The sequence below is a fragment of the Lithobates pipiens genome, unplaced genomic scaffold (genome assembly GCF_037356315.1).
Source record: "Lithobates pipiens isolate NorthernLeopardFrog02 unplaced genomic scaffold, aLitPip1_a1.2 Scaffold_1, whole genome shotgun sequence".
Lineage (NCBI taxonomy): Eukaryota > Metazoa > Chordata > Amphibia > Anura > Ranidae > Lithobates > Lithobates pipiens.
The window spans coordinates 61,830,678-61,843,893 of NW_027507685.1; the positions used below are offsets into that span (position 1 = coordinate 61,830,678).

At 42.5% G+C, this 13,216-nt stretch overlaps 14 non-coding genes across 14 annotated transcripts; 6 read left to right on the forward strand and 8 right to left on the reverse strand.

The window, feature by feature from the left end:
- Positions 1-550: 550 nt before the first annotated feature.
- Positions 551-660, reverse strand: TRNAL-CAA (transfer RNA leucine (anticodon CAA)). The gene is made up of 2 exons: positions 623-660; positions 551-596 (listed from the first exon to the last, which is right to left on the reverse strand). It is a non-coding gene; the product is annotated as a tRNA-Leu (tRNA).
- A 272-nt stretch (positions 661-932) lies between these two features.
- Positions 933-1,005, forward strand: TRNAR-UCG (transfer RNA arginine (anticodon UCG)). The gene has a single exon. It is a non-coding gene; the product is annotated as a tRNA-Arg (tRNA).
- A 616-nt stretch (positions 1,006-1,621) lies between these two features.
- Positions 1,622-1,731, reverse strand: TRNAL-CAA (transfer RNA leucine (anticodon CAA)). The gene is made up of 2 exons: positions 1,694-1,731; positions 1,622-1,667 (listed from the first exon to the last, which is right to left on the reverse strand). It is a non-coding gene; the product is annotated as a tRNA-Leu (tRNA).
- Positions 1,732-2,003: 272 nt separating this feature from the next.
- Positions 2,004-2,076, forward strand: TRNAR-UCG (transfer RNA arginine (anticodon UCG)). Its single transcript has one exon. It is a non-coding gene; the product is annotated as a tRNA-Arg (tRNA).
- A 616-nt stretch (positions 2,077-2,692) lies between these two features.
- TRNAL-CAA (transfer RNA leucine (anticodon CAA)) lies at positions 2,693-2,802 on the reverse strand. The gene is made up of 2 exons: positions 2,765-2,802; positions 2,693-2,738 (listed from the first exon to the last, which is right to left on the reverse strand). It is a non-coding gene; the product is annotated as a tRNA-Leu (tRNA).
- A 272-nt stretch (positions 2,803-3,074) lies between these two features.
- Positions 3,075-3,147, forward strand: TRNAR-UCG (transfer RNA arginine (anticodon UCG)). Its single transcript has one exon. It is a non-coding gene; the product is annotated as a tRNA-Arg (tRNA).
- Positions 3,148-3,763: 616 nt separating this feature from the next.
- TRNAL-CAA (transfer RNA leucine (anticodon CAA)) lies at positions 3,764-3,873 on the reverse strand. Its single transcript has 2 exons — positions 3,836-3,873; positions 3,764-3,809 (listed from the first exon to the last, which is right to left on the reverse strand). It is a non-coding gene; the product is annotated as a tRNA-Leu (tRNA).
- Positions 3,874-4,834: 961 nt separating this feature from the next.
- TRNAL-CAA (transfer RNA leucine (anticodon CAA)) lies at positions 4,835-4,944 on the reverse strand. The gene is made up of 2 exons: positions 4,907-4,944; positions 4,835-4,880 (listed from the first exon to the last, which is right to left on the reverse strand). It is a non-coding gene; the product is annotated as a tRNA-Leu (tRNA).
- Positions 4,945-5,216: 272 nt separating this feature from the next.
- Positions 5,217-5,289, forward strand: TRNAR-UCG (transfer RNA arginine (anticodon UCG)). The gene has a single exon. It is a non-coding gene; the product is annotated as a tRNA-Arg (tRNA).
- A 616-nt stretch (positions 5,290-5,905) lies between these two features.
- Positions 5,906-6,015, reverse strand: TRNAL-CAA (transfer RNA leucine (anticodon CAA)). Its single transcript has 2 exons — positions 5,978-6,015; positions 5,906-5,951 (listed from the first exon to the last, which is right to left on the reverse strand). It is a non-coding gene; the product is annotated as a tRNA-Leu (tRNA).
- Positions 6,016-8,047: 2,032 nt separating this feature from the next.
- On the reverse strand, positions 8,048-8,157 carry TRNAL-CAA (transfer RNA leucine (anticodon CAA)). The gene is made up of 2 exons: positions 8,120-8,157; positions 8,048-8,093 (listed from the first exon to the last, which is right to left on the reverse strand). It is a non-coding gene; the product is annotated as a tRNA-Leu (tRNA).
- Positions 8,158-8,429: 272 nt separating this feature from the next.
- Positions 8,430-8,502, forward strand: TRNAR-UCG (transfer RNA arginine (anticodon UCG)). The gene has a single exon. It is a non-coding gene; the product is annotated as a tRNA-Arg (tRNA).
- Positions 8,503-10,720: 2,218 nt separating this feature from the next.
- On the reverse strand, positions 10,721-10,830 carry TRNAL-CAA (transfer RNA leucine (anticodon CAA)). The gene is made up of 2 exons: positions 10,793-10,830; positions 10,721-10,766 (listed from the first exon to the last, which is right to left on the reverse strand). It is a non-coding gene; the product is annotated as a tRNA-Leu (tRNA).
- A 272-nt stretch (positions 10,831-11,102) lies between these two features.
- Positions 11,103-11,175, forward strand: TRNAR-UCG (transfer RNA arginine (anticodon UCG)). The gene has a single exon. It is a non-coding gene; the product is annotated as a tRNA-Arg (tRNA).
- The last annotated feature ends 2,041 nt before the right edge of the window (positions 11,176-13,216 follow it).

A 13,216-nucleotide genomic window follows, 5' to 3' on the forward strand; every position in this document is an offset into this window, starting at 1 on the left:
AACGTGCTTCTTGCTGGAGGCTTCCAATTTGCTGAAGCCCAGAGCCTCCAAACAGAAATAAATCATAAAGTGGAAGTAAACCAATTGATTTAAGGGTTTCAAAACACAGTTACATGCATGGAATCCCGGGATTGATAACTGTCCCATTTGCTTGTGTTCTCAACCAAACTATCAAATCATCAAATGGCTGGTGTCATAACTTAAATATGCCTAAAATGGGAGAGCAACTGAGTATGTGCAGAGCAGGTTGAAACAGCGTATTACTGGATTTCAAAGTGTATAGAAGCATATTTTTTAATGTTTTACATGAGTATATATGCAAAATGGGACAACCGGAAGAGATGTAGCAGGACTTACTTTTCTGACTAAAGTTGCACTTTAAATGAGAGATTTAACAGCATGGTCTAGCAGATTTTCCTCAAGAATTTGATCTTTATGTAGGATGTGCAAAGTTTTTGGATTTTTTTTCATGTTTTTTTGTCGGTGACATGGTAGCATGAAAACACAGCGGGAGTGGTGATTGTAGTTCAAGCTAAATGTGTAAACAGATTGTCAGAAGTGGGATTTGAACCCACGCCTCCATTTGGAGACCAGAACACCCACACAATGTGAAGAAACAGCTCTTGAGTCTGGCGCCTTAGACCACTCGGCCATCCTGACAAGATATATTGAGGTGCTATGGCTTCCTCTGGAAATATCATCTACTCGTGGTACTCTATTGATCTATTACCATTGTCAAGGAGCTGTATGAACACTCTGAACCTAGGCCATTTTGCAAATGCACTTCTTAAAGCATGACCTTGCACCAAGTCATACATTTCAGATCCTTTCTACCAAATCTCCTTGAGCAAAAAAAGTAGAAGATGTCCCAGGTGATCTTCGAGTGTTTGGTTGATCCGGGCGCCACAAACCAGGATCATGTCCTTGTGGCAGACCGCGTGGCCTAATGGATAAGGCGTCTGACTTCGGATCAGAAGATTGAGGGTTCGAGTCCCTTCGTGGTCGTTTTCTATGCTGCTTTCCAGTTCCTTCCTGTGACCTTCACTCGTAAATTCTTGCTTTAGCCATAACAACGTGCTTCTTGCTGGAGGCTTCCAATTTGCTGAAGCCCAGAGCCTCCAAACAGAAGTAAATCATAAAGTGGAAGTAAACCAATTGATTTAAGGGTTTCAAAACACAGTTACATGCCTGGAATCCCGGGATTGATAACTGTCCCATTTGCTTGTGTTCTCAACCAAACTATCAAATCATCAAATGGCTGGTGTCATAACTTAAATATGCCTAAAATGGGAGAGCAACTGAGTATGTACAGAGCAGGTTGAAACAGCGTATTACTGGATTTCAAAGTGTATAGAACCATATTTTTAAATGTTTTACATGAGTATATATGCAAAATGGGACAACCGGAAGAGATGTAGCAGGACTTACTTTTCTGACTAAAGTTGCACTTTAAATGACAGATTTAACAGCATGGTCTAGCAGATTTTCCTCAAGAATTTGATCTTTATGTAGGATGTGCAAAGTTTTTGGATTTTTTTTCATGTTTTTTTGTCGGTGACATGGTAGCATGAAAACACAGCGGGAGTGGTGATTGTAGTTCAAGCTAAATGTGTAAACAGATTGTCAGAAGTGGGATTTGAACCCACGCCTCCATTTGGAGACCAGAACACCCACACAATGTGAAGAAACAGCTCTTGAGTCTGGCGCCTTAGACCACTCGGCCATCCTGACAAGATATATTGAGGTGCTATGGCTTCCTCTGGAAATATCATCTACTCGTAGTACTCTATTGATCTATTACCATTGTCAAGGAGCTGTATGAACACTCTGAACCTAGGCCCTTTTGCAAATGCACTTCTTAAAGCATGACCTTGCACCAAGTCATACATTTCAGATCCTTTCTACCAAATCTCCTTGAGCAAAAAAAGTAGAAGATGTCCCAGGTGATCTTCGAGTGTTTGGTTGATCCGGGCGCCACAAACCAGAATCATGGCCTTGTGGCAGACCGCGTGGCCTAATGGATAAGGCGTCTGACTTCGGATCAGAAGATTGAGGGTTCGAGTCCCTTCGTGGTCGTTTTCTATGCTGCTTTCCAGTTCCTTCCTGTGACCTTCACTCGTAACTTCTTGCTTTAGCCATAACAACGTGCTTCTTGCTGGAGGCTTCCAATTTGCTGAAGCCCAGAGCCTCCAAACAGAAATAAATCATAAAGTGGAAGTAAACCAATTGATTTAAGGGTTTCAAAACACAGTTACATGCATGGAATCCCGGGATTGATAACTGTCCCATTTGCTTGTGTTCTCAACCAAACTATCAAATCATCAAATGGCTGGTGTCATAACTTAAATATGCCTAAAATGGGAGAGCAACTGAGTATGTGCAGAGCAGGTTGAAACAGCGTATTACTGGATTTCAAAGTGTATAGAAGCATATTTTTTAATGTTTTACATGAGTATATATGCAAAATGGGACAACCGGAAGAGATGTAGCAGGACTTACTTTTCTGACTAAAGTTGCACTTTAAATGAGAGATTTAACAGCATGGTCTAGCAGATTTTCCTCAAGAATTTGATCTTTATGTAGGATGTGCAAAGTTTTTGGATTTTTTTTCATGTTTTTTTGTCGGTGACATGGTAGCATGAAAACACAGCGGGAGTGGTGATTGTAGTTCAAGCTAAATGTGTAAACAGATTGTCAGAAGTGGGATTTGAACCCACGCCTCCATTTGGAGACCAGAACACCCACACAATGTGAAGAAACAGCTCTTGAGTCTGGCGCCTTAGACCACTCGGCCATCCTGACAAGATATATTGAGGTGCTATGGCTTCCTCTGGAAATATCATCTACTCGTGGTACTCTATTGATCTATTACCATTGTCAAGGAGCTGTATGAACACTCTGAACCTAGGCCATTTTGCAAATGCACTTCTTAAAGCATGACCTTGCACCAAGTCATACATTTCAGATCCTTTCTACCAAATCTCCTTGAGCAAAAAAAGTAGAAGATGTCCCAGGTGATCTTCGAGTGTTTGGTTGATCCGGGCGCCACAAACCAGAATCATGTCCTTGTGGCAGACCGCGTGGCCTAATGGATAAGGCGTCTGACTTCGGATCAGAAGATTGAGGGTTCGAGTCCCTTCGTGGTCGTTTTCTATGCTGCTTTCCAGTTCCTTCCTGTGACCTTCACTCGTAAATTCTTGCTTTAGCTATAACAACGTGCTTCTTGCTGGAGGCTTCCAATTTGCTGAAGCCCAGAGCCTCCAAACAGAAGTAAATCATAAAGTGGAAGTAAACCAATTGATTTAAGGGTTTCAAAACACAGTTACATGCCTGGAATCCCGGGATTGATAACTGTCCCATTTGCTTGTGTTCTCAACCAAACTATCAAATCATCAAATGGCTGGTGTCATAACTTAAATATGCCTAAAATGGGAGAGCAACTGAGTATGTGCAGAGCAGGTTGAAACAGCGTATTACTGGATTTCAAAGTGTATAGAAGCATATTTTTTAATGTTTTACATGAGTATATATGCAAAATGGGACAACCGGAAGAGATGTAGCAGGACTTACTTTTCTGACTAAAGTTGCACTTTAAATGAGAGATTTAACAGCATGGTCTAGCAGATTTTCCTCAAGAATTTGATCTTTATGTAGGATGTGCAAAGTTTTTGGATTTTTTTTCATGTTTTTTTGTCGGTGACATGGTAGCATGAAAACACAGCGGGAGTGGTGATTGTAGTTCAAGCTAAATGTGTAAACAGATTGTCAGAAGTGGGATTTGAACCCACGCCTCCATTTGGAGACCAGAACACCCACACAATGTGAAGAAACAGCTCTTGAGTCTGGCGCCTTAGACCACTCGGCCATCCTGACAAGATATATTGAGGTGCTATGGCTTCCTCTGGAAATATCATCTACTCGTGGTACTCTATTGATCTATTACCATTGTCAAGGAGCTGTATGAACACTCTGAACCTAGGCCATTTTGCAAATGCACTTCTTAAAGCATGACCTTGCACCAAGTCATACATTTCAGATCCTTTCTACCAAATCTCCTTGAGCAAAAAAAGTAGAAGATGTCCCAGGTGATCTTCGAGTGTTTGGTTGATCCGGGCGCCACAAACCAGAATCATGTCCTTGTGGCAGACCGCGTGGCCTAATGGATAAGGCGTCTGACTTCAGATCAGAAGATTGAGGGTTCGAGTCCCTTCGTGGTCGTTTTCTATGCTGCTTTCCAGTTCCTTCCTGTGACCTTCACTCGTAAATTCTTGCTTTAGCCATAACAACGTGCTTCTTGCTGGAGGCTTCCAATTTGCTGAAGCCCAGAGCCTCCAAACAGAAGTAAATCATAAAGTGGAAGTAAACCAATTGATTTAAGGGTTTCAAAACACAGTTACATGCCTGGAATCCCGGGATTGATAACTGTCCCATTTGCTTGTGTTCTCAACCAAACTATCAAATCATCAAATGGCTGGTGTCATAACTTAAATATGCCTAAAATGGGAGAGCAACTGAGTATGTGCAGAGCAGGTTGAAACAGCGTATTACTGGATTTCAAAGTGTATAGAAGCATATTTTTTAATGTTTTACATGAGTATATATGCAAAATGGGACAACCGGAAGAGATGTAGCAGGACTTACTTTTCTGACTAAAGTTGCACTTTAAATGACAGATTTAACAGCATGGTCTAGCAGATTTTCCTCAAGAATTTGATCTTTATGTAGGATGTGCAAAGTTTTTGGATTTTTTTTCATGTTTTTTTGTCGGTGACATGGTAGCATGAAAACACAGCGGGAGTGGTGATTGTAGTTCAAGCTAAATGTGTAAACAGATTGTCAGAAGTGGGATTTGAACCCACGCCTCCATTTGGAGACCAGAACACCCACACAATGTGAAGAAACAGCTCTTGAGTCTGGCGCCTTAGACCACTCGGCCATCCTGACAAGATATATTGAGGTGCTATGGCTTCCTCTGGAAATATCATCTACTCGTAGTACTCTATTGATCTATTACCATTGTCAAGGAGCTGTATGAACACTCTGAACCTAGGCCCTTTTGCAAATGCACTTCTTAAAGCATGACCTTGCACCAAGTCATACATTTCAGATCCTTTCTACCAAATCTCCTTGAGCAAAAAAAGTAGAAGATGTCCCAGGTGATCTTCGAGTGTTTGGTTGATCCGGGCGCCACAAACCAGAATCATGGCCTTGTGGCAGACCGCGTGGCCTAATGGATAAGGCGTCTGACTTCGGATCAGAAGATTGAGGGTTCGAGTCCCTTCGTGGTCGTTTTCTATGCTGCTTTCCAGTTCCTTCCTGTGACCTTCACTCGTAACTTCTTGCTTTAGCCATAACAACGTGCTTCTTGCTGGAGGCTTCCAATTTGCTGAAGCCCAGAGCCTCCAAACAGAAATAAATCATAAAGTGGAAGTAAACCAATTGATTTAAGGGTTTCAAAACACAGTTACATGCATGGAATCCCGGGATTGATAACTGTCCCATTTGCTTGTGTTCTCAACCAAACTATCAAATCATCAAATGGCTGGTGTCATAACCTAAATATGCCTAAAATGGGAGAGCAACTGAGTATGTGCAGAGCAGGTTGAAACAGCGTATTACTGGATTTCAAAGTGTATAGAAGCATATTTTTTAATGTTTTACATGAGTATATATGCAAAATGGGACAACCGGAAGAGATGTAGCAGGACTTACTTTTCTGACTAAAGTTGCACTTTAAATGAGAGATTTAACAGCATGGTCTAGCAGATTTTCCTCAAGAATTTTATCTTTATGTAGGATGTGCAAAGTTTTTGGATTTTTTTTCATGTTTTTTTGTCGGTGACATGGTAGCATGAAAACACAGCGGGAGTGGTGATTGTAGTTCAAGCTAAATGTGTAAACAGATTGTCAGAAGTGGGATTTGAACCCACGCCTCCATTTGGAGACCAGAACACCCACACAATGTGAAGAAACAGCTCTTGAGTCTGGCGCCTTAGACCACTCGGCCATCCTGACAAGATATATTGAGGTGCTATGGCTTCCTCTGGAAATATCATCTACTCGTGGCACTCTATTGATCTATTACCATTGTCAAGGAGCTGTATGAACACTCTGAACCTAGGCCATTTTGCAAATGCACTTCTTAAAGCATGACCTTGCACCAAGTCATACATTTCAGATCCTTTCTACCAAATCTCCTTGAGCAAAAAAAGTAGAAGATGTCCCAGGTGATCTTCGAGTGTTTGGTTGATCCGGGCGCCACAAACCAGAATCATGTCCTTGTGGCAGACCACATGGCCTAATGGATAAGGCGTCTGACTTCGGATCAGAAGATTGAGGGTTCAAGTCCCTTCGTGGTCGTTTTCTATGCTGCTTTCCAGTTCCTTCCTGTGACCTTCACTCGTAAATTCTTGCTTTAGCTATAACAACGTGCTTCTTGCTGGAGGCTTCCAATTTGCTGAAGCCCAGAGCCTCCAAACAGAAGTAAATCATAAAGTGGAAGTAAACCAATTGATTTAAGGGTTTCAAAACACAGTTACATGCCTGGAATCCCGGGATTGATAACTGTCCCATTTGCTTGTGTTCTCAACCAAACTATCAAATCATCAAATGGCTGGTGTCATAACTTAAATATGCCTAAAATGGGAGAGCAACTGAGTATGTGCAGAGCAGGTTGAAACAGCGTATTACTGGATTTCAAAGTGTATAGAAGCATATTTTTTAATGTTTTACATGAGTATATATGCAAAATGGGACAACCGGAAGAGATGTAGCAGGACTTACTTTTCTGACTAAAGTTGCACTTTAAATGAGAGATTTAACAGCATGGTCTAGCAGATTTTCCTCAAGAATTTGATCTTTATGTAGGATGTGCAAAGTTTTTGGATTTTTTTTCATGTTTTTTTGTCGGTGACATGGTAGCATGAAAACACAGCGGGAGTGGTGATTGTAGTTCAAGCTAAATGTGTAAACAGATTGTCAGAAGTGGGATTTGAACCCACGCCTCCATTTAGAGACCAGAACACCCACACAATGTGAAGAAACAGCTCTTGAGTCTGGCGCCTTAGACCACTCGGCCATCCTGACAAGATACATTGAGGTACTTTGGCTTCCTCTGGAAATATCATCTACTCGTGGTACTCTATTGATCTATTACCATTGTCAAGGAGCTGTATGAACACTCTGAACCTAGGCCCTTTTGCAAATGCACTTCTTAAAGCATGACCTTGCACCAAGTCATACATTTCAGATCCTTTCTACCAAATCTCCTTGAGCAAAAAAAGTAGAAGATGTCCCAGGTGATCTTCGAGTGTTTGGTTGATCCGGGCGCCACAAACCAGAACCATGTCCTTGTGGCAGACTGCGTGGCCTAATGGATAAGGCGTCTGACTTCGGATCAGAAAATTGAGGGTTCGAGTCCCTTCGTGGTCGTTTTCTATGCTGCATTCCAGTTCCTTCCTGTGACCTTCACTCGTAAATTCTTGCTTTACCCATAACAACGTGCTTCTTGCTGGAGGCTTCCAATTTGCTGAAGCCCAGAGCCTCCAAACAGAAGTAAATCATAAAGTGGAAGTAAACCAATTGATTTAAGGGTTTCAAAACACAGTTACATGCCTGGAATCCCGGGATTGATAACTGTCCCATTTGCTTGTGTTCTCAACCAAACTATCAAATCATCAAATGGCTGGTGTCATAACTTAAATATGCCTAAAATGGGAGAGCAACTGAGTATGTGCAGAGCAGGTTGAAACAGCGTATTACTGGATTTCAAAGTGTATAGAAGCATATTTTTTAATGTTTTACATGAGTATATATGCAAAATGGGACAACCGGAAGAGATGTAGCAGGACTTACTTTTCTGACTAAAGTTGCACTTTAAATGACAGATTTAACAGCATGGTCTAGCAGATTTTCCTCAAGAATTTGATCTTTATGTAGGATGTGCAAAGTTTTTGGATTTTTTTTCATGTTTTTTTGTCGGTGACATGGTAGCATGAAAACACAGCGGGAGTGGTGATTGTAGTTCAAGCTAAATGTGTAAACAGATTGTCAGAAGTGGGATTTGAACCCACGCCTCCATTTGGAGACCAGAACACCCACACAATGTGAAGAAACAGCTCTTGAGTCTGGCGCCTTAGACCACTCGGCCATCCTGACAAGATATATTGAGGTGCTATGGCTTCCTCTGGAAATATCATCTACTCGTAGTACTCTATTGATCTATTACCATTGTCAAGGAGCTGTATGAACACTCTGAACCTAGGCCCTTTTGCAAATGCACTTCTTAAAGCATGACCTTGCACCAAGTCATACATTTCAGATCCTTTCTACCAAATCTCCTTGAGCAAAAAAAGTAGAAGATGTCCCAGGTGATCTTCGAGTGTTTGGTTGATCCGGGCGCCACAAACCAGAATCATGTCCTTGTGGCAGACCGCGTGGCCTAATGGATAAGGCGTCTGACTTCGGATCAGAAGATTGAGGGTTCGAGTCCCTTCGTGGTCGTTTTCTATGCTGCTTTCCAGTTCCTTCCTGTGACCTTCACTCGTAAATTCTTGCTTTAGCCATAACAACGTGCATCTTGCTGGAGGCTTCCAATTTGCTGAAGCCCAGAGCCTCCAAACAGAAGTAAATCATAAAGTGGAAGTAAACCAATTGATTTAAGGGTTTCAAAACACAGTTACATGCCTGGAATCCCGGGATTGATAACTGTCCCATTTGCTTGTGTTCTCAACCAAACTATCAAATCATCAAATGGCTGGTGTCATAACTTAAATATGCCTAAAATGGGAGAGCAACTGAGTATGTGCAGAGCAGGTTGAAACAGCGTATTACTGGATTTCAAAGTGTATAGAAACATATTTTTTAATGTTTTACATGAGTATATATGCAAAATGGGACAACCGGAAGAGATGTAGCAGGACTTACTTTTCTGACTAAAGTTGCACTTTAAAAGGGAAGTAAACCCTTCCAAACAACTTGGACCTATAGGTAAGCCTAGATTAAGGCTTACCTGTAGGTCCAAGAAATATCTCCTAAACCTATATGGTTTAGGAGATATTTGCCCGAAAATGGGCACCGCTGTCTACGGCGCATGCGCCGTAGACAGCGGCTCGCATGCGCACTAAATGCGGCAAGTCCAAGAATGGATTTGCCAAATTTGTCGACTCCCGTGCGCATGCGCGGGAGTGACGTCATCGCGGCCTCGCCGTATGACAGCGGCGGAGCTGCGAGGCGCGACTCCCGTGCGCATGCGCGGGAGTGACGTCATCGCGGCTTCGCCGCTGTCATTGGTCGGAGCTGCGAGACGCCACCAGCAAGATGGACGTGGCGGACTACAGGGATCAGCGGCGACTTCGCTGGCTCCTGTGTCAGGTAAGTGACACATAATGAGCTACTATGCGATGCATAGTAGTCCATTATGCTTTACCTTTGCAGGGAAAAAAAGAGGAAGTAAACCCATCAGGGTTTACTTCCTCTTTAAATGAGAGATTTAACAGCATGGTCTAGCAGATTTTCCTCAAGAATTTGATCTTTATGTAGGATGTGCAAAGTTTTTGGATTTTTTTTCTTGTTTTTTTGTCGGTGACATGGTAGCATGAAAACACAGCGGGAGTGGTGATTGTAGTTCAAGCTAAATGTGTAAACAGATTGTCAGAAGTGGGATTTGAACCCACGCCTCCATTTGGAGACCAGAACACCCACACAATGTGAAGAAACAGCTCTTGAGTCTGGCGCCTTAGACCACTCGGCAATCCTGACAAGATATATTAAGGTGCTATGGCTTCCTCTGGAAATATCATCTACTCGTAGTACTCTATTGATCTATTACCATTGTCAAGGAGCTGTATGAACACTCTGAACCTAGGCCCTTTTGCAAATGCACTTCTTAAAGCATGACCTTGCACCAAGTCATACATTTCAGATCCTTTCTACCAAATCTCCTTGAGCAAAAAAAGTAGAAGATGTCCCAGGTGATCTTCGAGTGTTTGGTTGATCCGGGCGCCACAAACCAAAATCATGTCCTTGTGGCAGACCGCGTGGCATAATGGATAAGGCGTCTGACTTCGGATCAGAAGATTGAGGGTTCGAGTCCCTTCGTGGTCGTTTTCTATGCTGCTTTCCAGTTCCTTCCTGTGACCTTCACTCGTAAATTCTTGCTTTAGCCATAACAACGTGCTTCTTGCTGGAGGCTTCCAATTTGCTGAAGCCCAGAGCCTCCAAACAGAAATAAATCATAAAGTGGAAGTAAACCAATTGATTTAAGGGTTTCAAAACACAGTTACATGCATGGAATCCCGGGATTGATAACTGTCCCATTTGCTTGTGTTCTCAACCAAACTATCAAATCATCAAATGGCTGGTGTCATAACTTAAATATGCCTAAAATGGGAGAGCAACTGAGTATGTGCAGAGCAGGTTGAAACAGCGTATTACTGGATTTCAAAGTGTATAGAAGCATATTTTTTAATGTTTTACATGAGTATATATGCAAAATGGGACAACCGGAAGAGATGTAGCAGGACTTACTTTTCTGACTAAAGTTGCACTTTAAATGAGAGATTTAACAGCATGGTCTAGCAGATTTTCCTCAAGAATTTGATCTTTATGTAGGATGTGCAAAGTTTTTGGATTTTTTTTCATGTTTTTTTGTCGGTGACATGGTAGCATGAAAACACAGCGGGAGTGGTGATTGTAGTTCAAGCTAAATGTGTAAACAGATTGTCAGAAGTGGGATTTGAACCCACGCCTCCATTTGGAGACCAGAACACCCACACAATGTGAAGAAACAGCTCTTGAGTCTGGCGCCTTAGACCACTCGGCCATCCTGACAAGATATATTGAGGTGCTATGGCTTCCTCTGGAAATATCATCTACTCGTGGTACTCTATTGATCTATTACCATTGTCAAGGAGCTGTATAAACACTCTGAACCTAGGCCATTTTGCAAATGCACTTCTTAAAGCATGACCTTGCACCAAGTCATACATTTCAGATCCTTTCTACCCAATCTCCTTGAGCAAAAAAAGTAGAAGATGTCCCAGGTGATCTTCGAGTGTTTGGTTGATCCGGGCGCCACAAACCAGAATCATGTCCTCGTGGCAGACCGCGTGGCCTAATGGATAAGGCGTCTGACTTCGGATCAGAAGATTGAGGGTTCGAGTCCCTTCGTGGTCGTTTTCTATGCTGCTTTCCAGTTCCTTCCTGTGACCTTCACTCGTAAATTCTTGCTTTAGCCATAACAACGTGCTTCTTGCTGGAGGCTTCCAATTTGCTGAAGCCCAGAGCCTCCAAACAGAAGTAAATCATAAAGTGGAAGTAAACCAATTGATTTAAGGGTTTCAAAACACAGTTACATGCCTGGAATCCCGGGATTGATAACTGTCCCATTTGCTTGTGTTCTCAACCAAACTATCAAATCATCAAATGGCTGGTGTCATAACTTAAATATGCCTAAAATGGGAGAGCAACTGAGTATGTGCAGAGCAGGTTGAAACAGCGTATTACTGGATTTCAAAGTGTATAGAAACATATTTTTTAATGTTTTACATGAGTATATATGCAAAATGGGACAACCGGAAGAGATGTAGCAGGACTTACTTTTCTGACTAAAGTTGCACTTTAAAAGGGAAGTAAACCCTTCCAAACAACTTGGACCTATAGGTAAGCCTAGATTAAGGCTTACCTGTAGGTCCAAGAAATATCTCCTAAACCTATATGGTTTAGGAGATATTTGCCCGAAAATGGGCACCGCTGTCTACGGCGCATGCGCCGTAGACAGCGGCTCGCATGCGCACTAAATGCGGCAAGTCCAAGAATGGATTTGCCAAATTTGTCGACTCCCGTGCGCATGCGCGGGAGTGACGTCATCGCGGCCTCGCCGTATGACAGCGGCGGAGCTGCGAGGCGCGACTCCCGTGCGCATGCGCGGGAGTGACGTCATCGCGGCTTCGCCGCTGTCATTGGTCGGAGCTGCGAGACGCCACCAGCAAGATGGACGTGGCGGACTACAGGGATCAGCGGCGACTTCGCTGGCTCCTGTGTCAGGTAAGTGACACATAATGAGCTACTATGCGATGCATAGTAGTCCATTATGCTTTACCTTTGCAGGGAAAAAAAGAGGAAGTAAAACCATCAGGGTTTACTTCCTCTTTAAATGAGAGATTTAACAGCATGGTCTAGCAGATTTTCCTCAAGAATTTGATCTTTATGTAGGATGTGCAAAGTTTTTGGATTTTTTTTCATGTTTTTTTGTCGGTGACATGGTAGCATGAAAACACAGCGGGAGTGGTGATTGTAGTTCAAGCTAAATGTGTAAACAGATTGTCAGAAGTGGGATTTGAACCCACGCCTCCATTTGGAGACCAGAACACCCACACAATGTGAAGAAACAGCTCTTGAGTCTGGCGCCTTAGACCACTCGGCAATCCTGACAAGATATATTAAGGTGCTATGGCTTCCTCTGGAAATATCATCTACTCGTAGTACTCTATTGATCTATTACCATTGTCAAGGAGCTGTATGAACACTCTGAACCTAGGCCCTTTTGCAAATGCACTTCTTAAAGCATGACCTTGCACCAAGTCATACATTTCAGATCCTTTCTACCAAATCTCCTTGAGCAAAAAAAGTAGAAGATGTCCCAGGTGATCTTCGAGTGTTTGGTTGATCCGGGCGCCACAAACCAAAATCATGTCCTTGTGGCAGACCGCGTGGCATAATGGATAAGGCGTCTGACTTCGGATCAGAAGATTGAGGGTTCGAGTCCCTTCGTGGTCGTTTTCTATGCTGCTTTCCAGTTCCTTCCTGTGACCTTCACTCGTAAATTCTTGCTTTAGCCATAACAACGTGCTTCTTGCTGGAGGCTTCCAATTTGCTGAAGCCCAGAGCCTCCAAACAGAAGTAAATCATAAAGTGGAAGTAAACCAATTGATTTAAGGGTTTCAAAACACAGTTACATGCATGGAATCCCGGGATTGATAACTGTCCCATTTGCTTGTGTTCTCAACCAAACTATCAAATCATCAAATGGCTGGTGTCATAACCTAAATATGCCTAAAATGGGAGAGCAACTGAGTATGTGCAGAGCAGGTTGAAACAGCGTATTACTGGATTTCAAAGTGTATAGAAGCATATTTTTTAATGTTTTACATGAGTATATATGCAAAATGGGACAACCGGAAGAGATGTAGCAGGACTTACTTTTCTGACTAAAGTT